Raw genomic sequence first — 8,237 nt, forward strand, 5'->3', positions numbered from 1 at the left:
CTTGATAGCGTCCTTGAAGTAAAAACGGAAAAATAACACGAAGGACAAACTAGTAGCTAAACGCGTAATGTAAAACGTGTACCTCGTTATTTTTTTAATTATTTGCCATTTTAAAAACCAATTTAGATACGATAGCGCATTTTAAGAGACTTTGTACAGGCGTATGAATGTGCAGGGAATTGAGGGTTATGGATTGTGTGCGGATAGATGCGAGATGGTCTTGGCATCATAGATAGACACAAAATGCTGGAGTAACTCAGCGGGACAGGCAGCATCTCGAGAGAAGGAATAGGTGACGTTTCGGGTCGAGAGTGGTCAGGAGAGTGAGCGGTACAGAGCAAATATCCGCTATAGGATCTTTGGTACAGAGATAAAATGTGATCGGAGACAGTAAAAGACTGATAGGAGAACTGGGAAGGGGAGGGGATGGAGAGAGAGAGAGGGAAAGCAAGGGCTACGTGGTGATACACATCATCACATACACATGATACACACCCTACACATATTGTCTGGTCTTAGCATCTTGTTCGGCACTGACATTATCGGCTAAAGGTCCTGCTCTTGTGCTGAACTGTTCTATGTTCTAGTGCCTGTCAAAAACAGAGCGCAAGAAAACATCTTTCCAAATTAAAAGGCAGCCAGAAAACAGATGGGAGCTTTCAAGAGTCCAAATGATGCAAGTGCAAACAAGCTACGTTTACATGGTCCAGCGGAAAATGTTGAAAGATGGGTTAGGAAAAGTGAGATTCGACAGGTAGTAAATGTACATCATGGCAATAACCCCAGGTTTAATAAAACCCAAACTGCAGATGCTGGTTTAAATCGAAGATAGACACAAAATGCTGGAGTAACTCAGCGGGACAGGCAGCATCTCTGGAGAGAAGGAATTGGTGACGTTTCAGGGGAGAGGAAGACATAGAGATATGGAAGGGTAAGGTGTGAAAATGACAGATCAAAGCAGATGATGCAAAAAAAAATATATAGAGTGGGTGCATGGCTAGCTGAGGGGAAGGTGACGAGAAGGCGTACAATCAGTAACATTTTAATCAAGAGGACGATACAACTAGACAGGGAACTAGGGTGGGGGGAGAGAGAGGGAAAGCAAGGGTTCCTTGAAGTTAGAGAAGTCAATATGTCCATTGCCTTGCTTGGGCTCGTTCGTATCAGCCTAAAGCGTCACAATCTAGGACCTAAAAAGCTACTCTGCGTAGAGCAAACAGCGAATGCTTCCATCTGCAATGATAAAAGGCTAACTGGGAAATGTTTACTTTTCTGACATATGTTGCCTGACCCGCACAATTTTTATTTCCATGGTTCCGGCATCGTCAGATACTTCATACATCCTCAGAGCGGTTTGAAATGTAAACATTTTATGTTTTTAAAATTAAATTCATCTTAAGATAGGAAGACGTTGCCTGGGGGGGGGGGGGGGGGGGGGGGGGGGGGGGGGGGGGGGGGGGGGGGGGGGGTAATGCTACAGGTGCAAAACATAAGGCCCGTCGCTTCCGAATGAATCACTTTATTTCAATAATGTTTAATCTTGGTCCATTGCAGTAAAGTGCGTTGATAGGGAACTTAATTTAGCCGGAGATAGACACTAAATGCTGGAGTAACTCAGCGGGACATGCTGCGTCTCTGGAGAGAAGGAATGGGTGACGGTTCGGATCGAGACCCTTCTTCAGACCCGAAATGTCACCCATTCCTTCTCTCCAGAGATGCCGACTGTCCCGCTGAGTAACTCCAGATTTTTGTGTCTATCTTCGGTTTAAACCAGCAGCTGCAGTTCCTTCCTACACATACTACCCCCCACCCACCCTCCATCGACAATTACTGCCATTCTTATCCCCACTCCACACACAACCTTTGTCTTGAATTTTACACAAAAAAGCTGGAGAAACTCAGCGGGTGCAGCAGCATCTATGGAGCGAAGGAAATAGGCAACGTTTCGGGCCGAAACCCTTCTTCAGACGTCTGAAGAAGGGTTTCGGCCCGAAACGTTGCCTATTTCCTTCGCTCCATAGATGCTGCTGCACCCGCTGAGTTTCTCCAGCTTTTTTGTGTAACCTTCGATTCTCCAGCATCTGCAGTTCCTTCTTAAACACTTTGTCTTGAATTTTACTGATGCTACACATGCATCTATGTGCAGGAAAGAACTGCTGGTTGATGCTGGTTTAAAGCGAAGATAGACACTTTTTTGTGTGTGTCTATCTCCATCAATATTTCCCTTTTTACCACGAGATGGATTATCGCCATGCTGTGGATCTTATCTTTTCGCAGCATTTTGGAACATAATTCGTCGATCAACTGTTTTCGCCGGTTGAAACGGACTCGCTAAGATTATTTTCTCATTATCTGGAGCTTTCTCCGCCGTGGAAATAAAAGTTTCGCTCCCGTGCGAGTTTAGAAAGAGTCCCTACTGCGAGGCGTATTCCACTTTAATTGGAATAAAATAATCCAATTAGAATATCTAAGGATAAATGATTTCAAGTGATTCTCTCGATATCAGATATGTTTCCAACCTCGCTTTAATGGAGTAATCTGTGCAATCGACAAAGAGGAACATATTAGCAACACGCTGTCAGCCGCACAATGTGTATTCCATACGAATAACAATCGAAGTAAAATTGCCCCGGGGGGGGGGGGGGGGGGGGGGGGGGGGGGGGGGGGGGGGGGGGGGGGGGCTATATGTGAGTCAAAAGATTTGTAACCGGACCTTGCCCTATGCAAATGTTGCTGGCTGAATTGCCAATTCAAATGATTCGTTACATTGGAATGCAGGTCTTTAGCGGGCAAGAAATATACCTCGAAACTGTAATTAACCACTTTTATATTACCCAAACCCGCATTCCCCAGTCCTGAGGACCTTGCTGAGGTCTGTTAGCGCCCAGAGCTCAGACAACGATAAAGACGGTGGGAACGAGCCACTGAAGCTTTTCGAAGGAACACAATGGTGAATAGCACAAATTCTTGGCAGCGTGTAATATGCAAAGCTCCAGCTAAGGCTGCGAGCGATGAGAAAAGATCGGAGCTATCATTTTTTCCCTCTCTCTCTCTCTCTCCACGTAAGATTAATGCCATGACATCCATCATTACACTAAACAGAAGAAATCGGGAGACCCAGGGCCGTAGTGGGTCACAAGTCAATTAGCCGCTTTGCTGAAGAATGTTGGTTACAAGCTGTGAGCCATTGTCGGATTAAATGTGTCCTCTCCTTTGTGGACCTTGTTTAAGAATTCTGCATTTGCATGATGAATTACGAAAGGCTAAACACAAAAAAAGGCGCTCTTTCTCGTTCTCTTGCTTCTTGTAGCTGTCAAATCTGACGAATTCGTATTTGTGGTTTGTCCAACTAGAAAGATCAATCTTTTAATGTAGGAAATGGTCGCTTATCGCCTGCCAGTTAATTCTAAGCATTTTAATTAATCACTTGAGTCAAGCAAGCAAACATATCTATCCATCCTAGATGATAAAGTGGGAGGGTTTGGGATGTGGGACAAAATGCACGTATTTAACATTAATTTCGTCGTACTCCAACCTACAAATGGCAAACGCGTATTTTTTTAAATGCATGCTAAATATATTAATAAAACACGCTATTGTTGTGTTCATGTTTAATAACGTGTATAACTTCTCTGGTTGAATGCAAAGCAAAATTCACCCAATTATTCCTTAATCTAACCCCTATACAGACAGCTGCCTGACGGAACAGAAGCGGTGACTTGGTCAATCGACATTTAATTTAAGACATTCCTTGGAAGCTTGATACTGAAATTGGAAATGGAAAACTCTTGTTTAATTTAGTTTGGTTTATTGTCACGTCTACCGAGGCACGGGTGTTTCTTGATAGAACAGCTCAAACACTAAAATTGGCTCGGGTGTATTATAAATTGTGGTTTTATGTTGGGATTATCTGTTTAATCAATGATCACAGAGATCGGGGAGCGCTGTGGGCAAATGCGTAACGCAGCCGCCTTGTGCTCGCCATCCATTAGACCAGTGGTTCCCAACCTTTTTTTTAGCTCATGGCCCCCTTGGGATCTTTTAATTATTCGGTGCCCCCCCCCCCCCCCCACCGACATTATTAGCGGAATAAAGTACTTCAATATTATAATACCTTCCATAAAAATATCAGTGTCTATTAATTGCACATATATTCTATTTTATTCTATTCCACAAACATCAAAAATATTTCAACTACATAGATTTAAATTTATTTGAACTGAAATTTAGGAGGCAATTTAGTAGCTCTGTGACCCCATTCATTGAACCTGTGGCCCCCTAAATCCCCAAAATGTTCTGTGCTCCCCCTGAAATTTGCCATGAAATATGGCCCCAGGTTGGGAATCACTGCATTAGAAACTGTGCTCAGTTTGAATGTGAAGATACAATTAACACCAATAATTAATTACTTACAAGGATAATGTATTTATTGTAACATATCCTTAAACTGTTTCTAGCAATCAGAAGACATCCAATATTTCCTACACGTTGATCTAGCAGCGAGTCAAACAAACGTTAATTTATGGATACAAGGAACTGCAGATGCTGCTTTACAAAAAAAAAGATATAAAATGCTGGAGTAAATCAGCGGGTCGGTTAGCATCGCTGAAGAACATTGATCTGTAACGTTTCGGGTCGGGATCCTTCAGACTGAAGAAGGGTGCCAACGCGATACGTCACCTATCCGTGTTTTCCAAAGGTTACACCGAAGATAGACACAACGTGCTGGGGTAACTCAGCGGGACAGGCAGCATCTTTGGAGAGAAGAAATGGGTGACGGTTCGGGTCGAGACCTTTCTTCAGACAAAAGTTAATTTGTTATTCAATGTGATATTACCTCGTCCATATTCATGTACATGGTTGATATTCAATAATAGTATGCGTCCCTGTATAACAGTATGCGCACCTATAAATAACGCAAATGAGAGAAAAGTAACGGGGATACCCACACATATGGGTCTGAAGAAGGCCGGGACCCGAAACGTTATCTATACCTTCTCTCCAGAGATGCTGCCTGGCCCGCTGAGTTACTCTGGCATTTTGTGTCTATTTGGCATCGCTGCAGGTTGTACGTGGTGCATCAGTAAATGTTGGGTATATTGGCAAAACATCGCAAACAACCAGAATGGAGACGCCCCCTCAAACCGGGCCATCGCTACATGGCTGACGTGGAAATTTGGTTACAATTTTCCTCGTCGAAATATTCCACCAGTTCACTTCACTGACTCCCTCTTTAAGAGGTTAACGCTGTGTATATGTGTTGCCTTTTTCCAGTGAATTACTCATCGTTAGCTACCATGAGGAAAGTTGCCTCGTGTTATGTACTGATGCAACTCGTCTTATTCTGTCCTCGGTCTGAAGAATGGTCTTGACCCGAAACGTCGTCTGTCCGTACCCTCCACGGATGCTGTCTGACCCGCCGAGTTATTCCAGCACGTTGTGTTTTTAAATGTCCACACAGGAGACGGGGGGGGGGGGGCGGGGACCGTGGCCATGGTTACTTTCCTAACCCCAGCCTTGGAGAATTGCGTATCCTTTATATGCTGGCATCTTGATCTGAGAATCAAAATCTAAGATCGAAGAGGTTATAATGTTTCATTAGTGCAAATGGGGAATCAGTATATAGATTGGCAGGATATTTCGACACAGTACATCCGCTCTTTAGGCTTGCATTGAGCATGTTGTGTCTATTTTCGGTTTAAACCAGCATCTGCAGTTCCTTCCTACATTTCGGATGTACCGACACTGTATCGGAGAGTTGCTATCTGCCGAAACGTATATAATTGTATATCCGTGGGCCTCCAATTCGCGATGTCTCGGATGCTGTCTTTGACCCGCCGCAAGGTTATTCAGCAGCACCACGCTGTGTTTTTAAATGTCCACACAGGTTTCGGTCGTAGGACAGGGGGGGGGGGGGGGGTACATACAAAAAATAATCCTCCGTGGCCACCTCCAATGTTACTACTCGCCACATCTCCCATCTCCCCCCATTGAGAATTGCAAAGACCGCTCCCTCCATATCCCTTGTATTCTTCCCTTCCATCTTGATCCACCCCTGAGAATCAAAATCCCTTGCGATCGCAAGAGATTATAATGTTTCATTAGTGCGACTCCGTTCAAGGACCCAATCAGTATATAGATTGGCAGGATATTACCGATCTCACACCTCATCGCTCTTCCGGCTCTAGATGCCAGCAGATCTATTGTGTCTAGGTTTTCGGTTTCGCCGAAACCTCCGCTCGGTCTGCAGTTCCTTCCTACATTCCCGGGCTGTACTTCAACTCCCCCTCACACTGCCTCCGACCTCTCGGAGAGTCTGCTCCATCTGCGAAATTGGAGGAACAGCACCTATATTCCGTTTGTATACCCCGGGGGCATGAACATGGGCCTCCAATGCGCGTCCTTGTCTCCTCCCCTTCCCCAGCGTGTCATCTTTGAATCCAGCCTGTGGACTTGCAAGGTCCCTGGCTTGTCAGCAACAACCACGCCCCCGATTAGAACTGAAGAAGTGTATCGGCCCGGGTTGATTTTTCGGTCATAGATGCTGGAACCAGCTGTGGGATGGACTTTTCTGTGTAACCCAGTGTGGTTCTGGCTGTCTGGGTGAGGGCTATTGGGTTTGGTTAGTCCGTTTGGGGATCTGGGTGTGTATGCCGGGGTGGGATCGGGTTAGTATGAAATTGGGCGAGGGGCTTAGTGCGGGGTCGGTCGGCAGAGGGGGGGGGGGGGGGGGGGAGCAACTGGGTGAGGGGGTCTGCTTCTGAGTCTAGATCTGAATCTGCACGGCAATGTCTCGATCTGAGTGGTGGGGCTGGATCAAGGTCCAGATCTGGGTTGTGTCGGGTCTGGTCCAGGTCTGGGTTTGAGTCTGGATGGTGGGGACTGGGAGATAGGGACTGGGAGTGAGTCACGGGGACTGGGTCCAGGTCTGGGTGGTGTGGTCTGGGTCCTGGTCTGGACTGGGTGATGGGGACAGGGGTCTGGGGTCAGGTCTGATCTGGGTCCAAGGTCTGATCTGGGTCCAATTCAAGTCGGGGGCGAGGGCTGGTCTGGTTTGGGTGCTGAGGACTGGGTGCTGGGGACTGGGTGCTGGGGACTGGGTGCTGGGGCCTGGGGTGCTGGGGACTGGGTGCTGGGGACTGGGGGTGCTGGGCCTGGATGCTGGGTGCTGAGGACTGGGTGCTGGGGACTGGGTGCTGGGGCCTGGGTGCTGGGGACTGGGTGCTGGGGCCTGGGTGCTGGGGACGGGGTGCTGGGGACTGGGTGCTGGGTGCTGGGGACTGGGTGCTGGGGACTGGGTGCTGGTGTGCTGGGGACTGGGTGCTGGGACTGGGTGCTGAGGACTGGGTGTTGGGGACTGGGTGCTGGGGACTGGGTGCTGGGTGTTGGGGACTGGGTGCTGGGGACTGGGTGCTGGGGACTGGGTGCTGGGGGCTGGGTGCTGGGGGCTGGGGACTGGGTGCTGGGGACTGGGTGCTGGGGACTGGGTGCTGGGGACTGGGTGCTGGGGGGACTGGGTGCTGAGGACTGGGTGTTGGGGACTGGGTGCTGAGGACTGGGTGCTGAGGACTGGGTGCTGGGGACTGGGTGGGTGCTGGGGACTGGGTGCTGGGGACTGGGTGCTGGGTGCTGGGGACTGGGTGCAGGGTGCTGGGGACTGGGTGCTGGGTGCAGGGTGCTGGTGACTGGGTGCAGGGTTGCTGGGTGCTGGGTGCTGGGGACTGGGTGTGGGGTGCTGGGGACTGGGTGCTGGGGACTGGGTGCTGGGGACTGGGTGCTGGGTGCTGGGGACTGGGTGCTGGGGGCTGGGGTGGGTGCTGGGGACTGGGGTGCTGGGGACTGGGTGCTGGGGACTGGGTGCTGGGGACTGGGGGACTGGGTGCTGTTGGGTTATGGGGACTGGGTGCTGGGGACTGGGTGCTGGGGACTGGGTGCAGGGTGCTGGGGACAGGGTGCTGGGGACTGGGTGCTGGGGACTGGGTGCAGGGTGCTGGGGACTGGGTGCTGGGTGTTGGGGACTGGGTGCAGGGTGCTGGGGACTGGGGCTGGGTGCTGGGGACTGGGTGGGGTGCTGGGGACTGGGTGCTGGGTGCTGGGGACTGGGTGCTGGGTGCTGGTGACTGGGTGCTGGGGCCTGGGTGCTGGGGACTGGGTGCTGAGGGACTGGGTGCTGGGTGCTGGGGACTGGGTGCTGGGGACTGGGTGCTGGGTGCTGGGGACTGGGTGCTGGGGACTGG

This window comes from Leucoraja erinacea, chromosome 1 (genome assembly GCF_028641065.1).
Source record: "Leucoraja erinacea ecotype New England chromosome 1, Leri_hhj_1, whole genome shotgun sequence".
NCBI lineage: Eukaryota > Metazoa > Chordata > Chondrichthyes > Rajiformes > Rajidae > Leucoraja > Leucoraja erinaceus.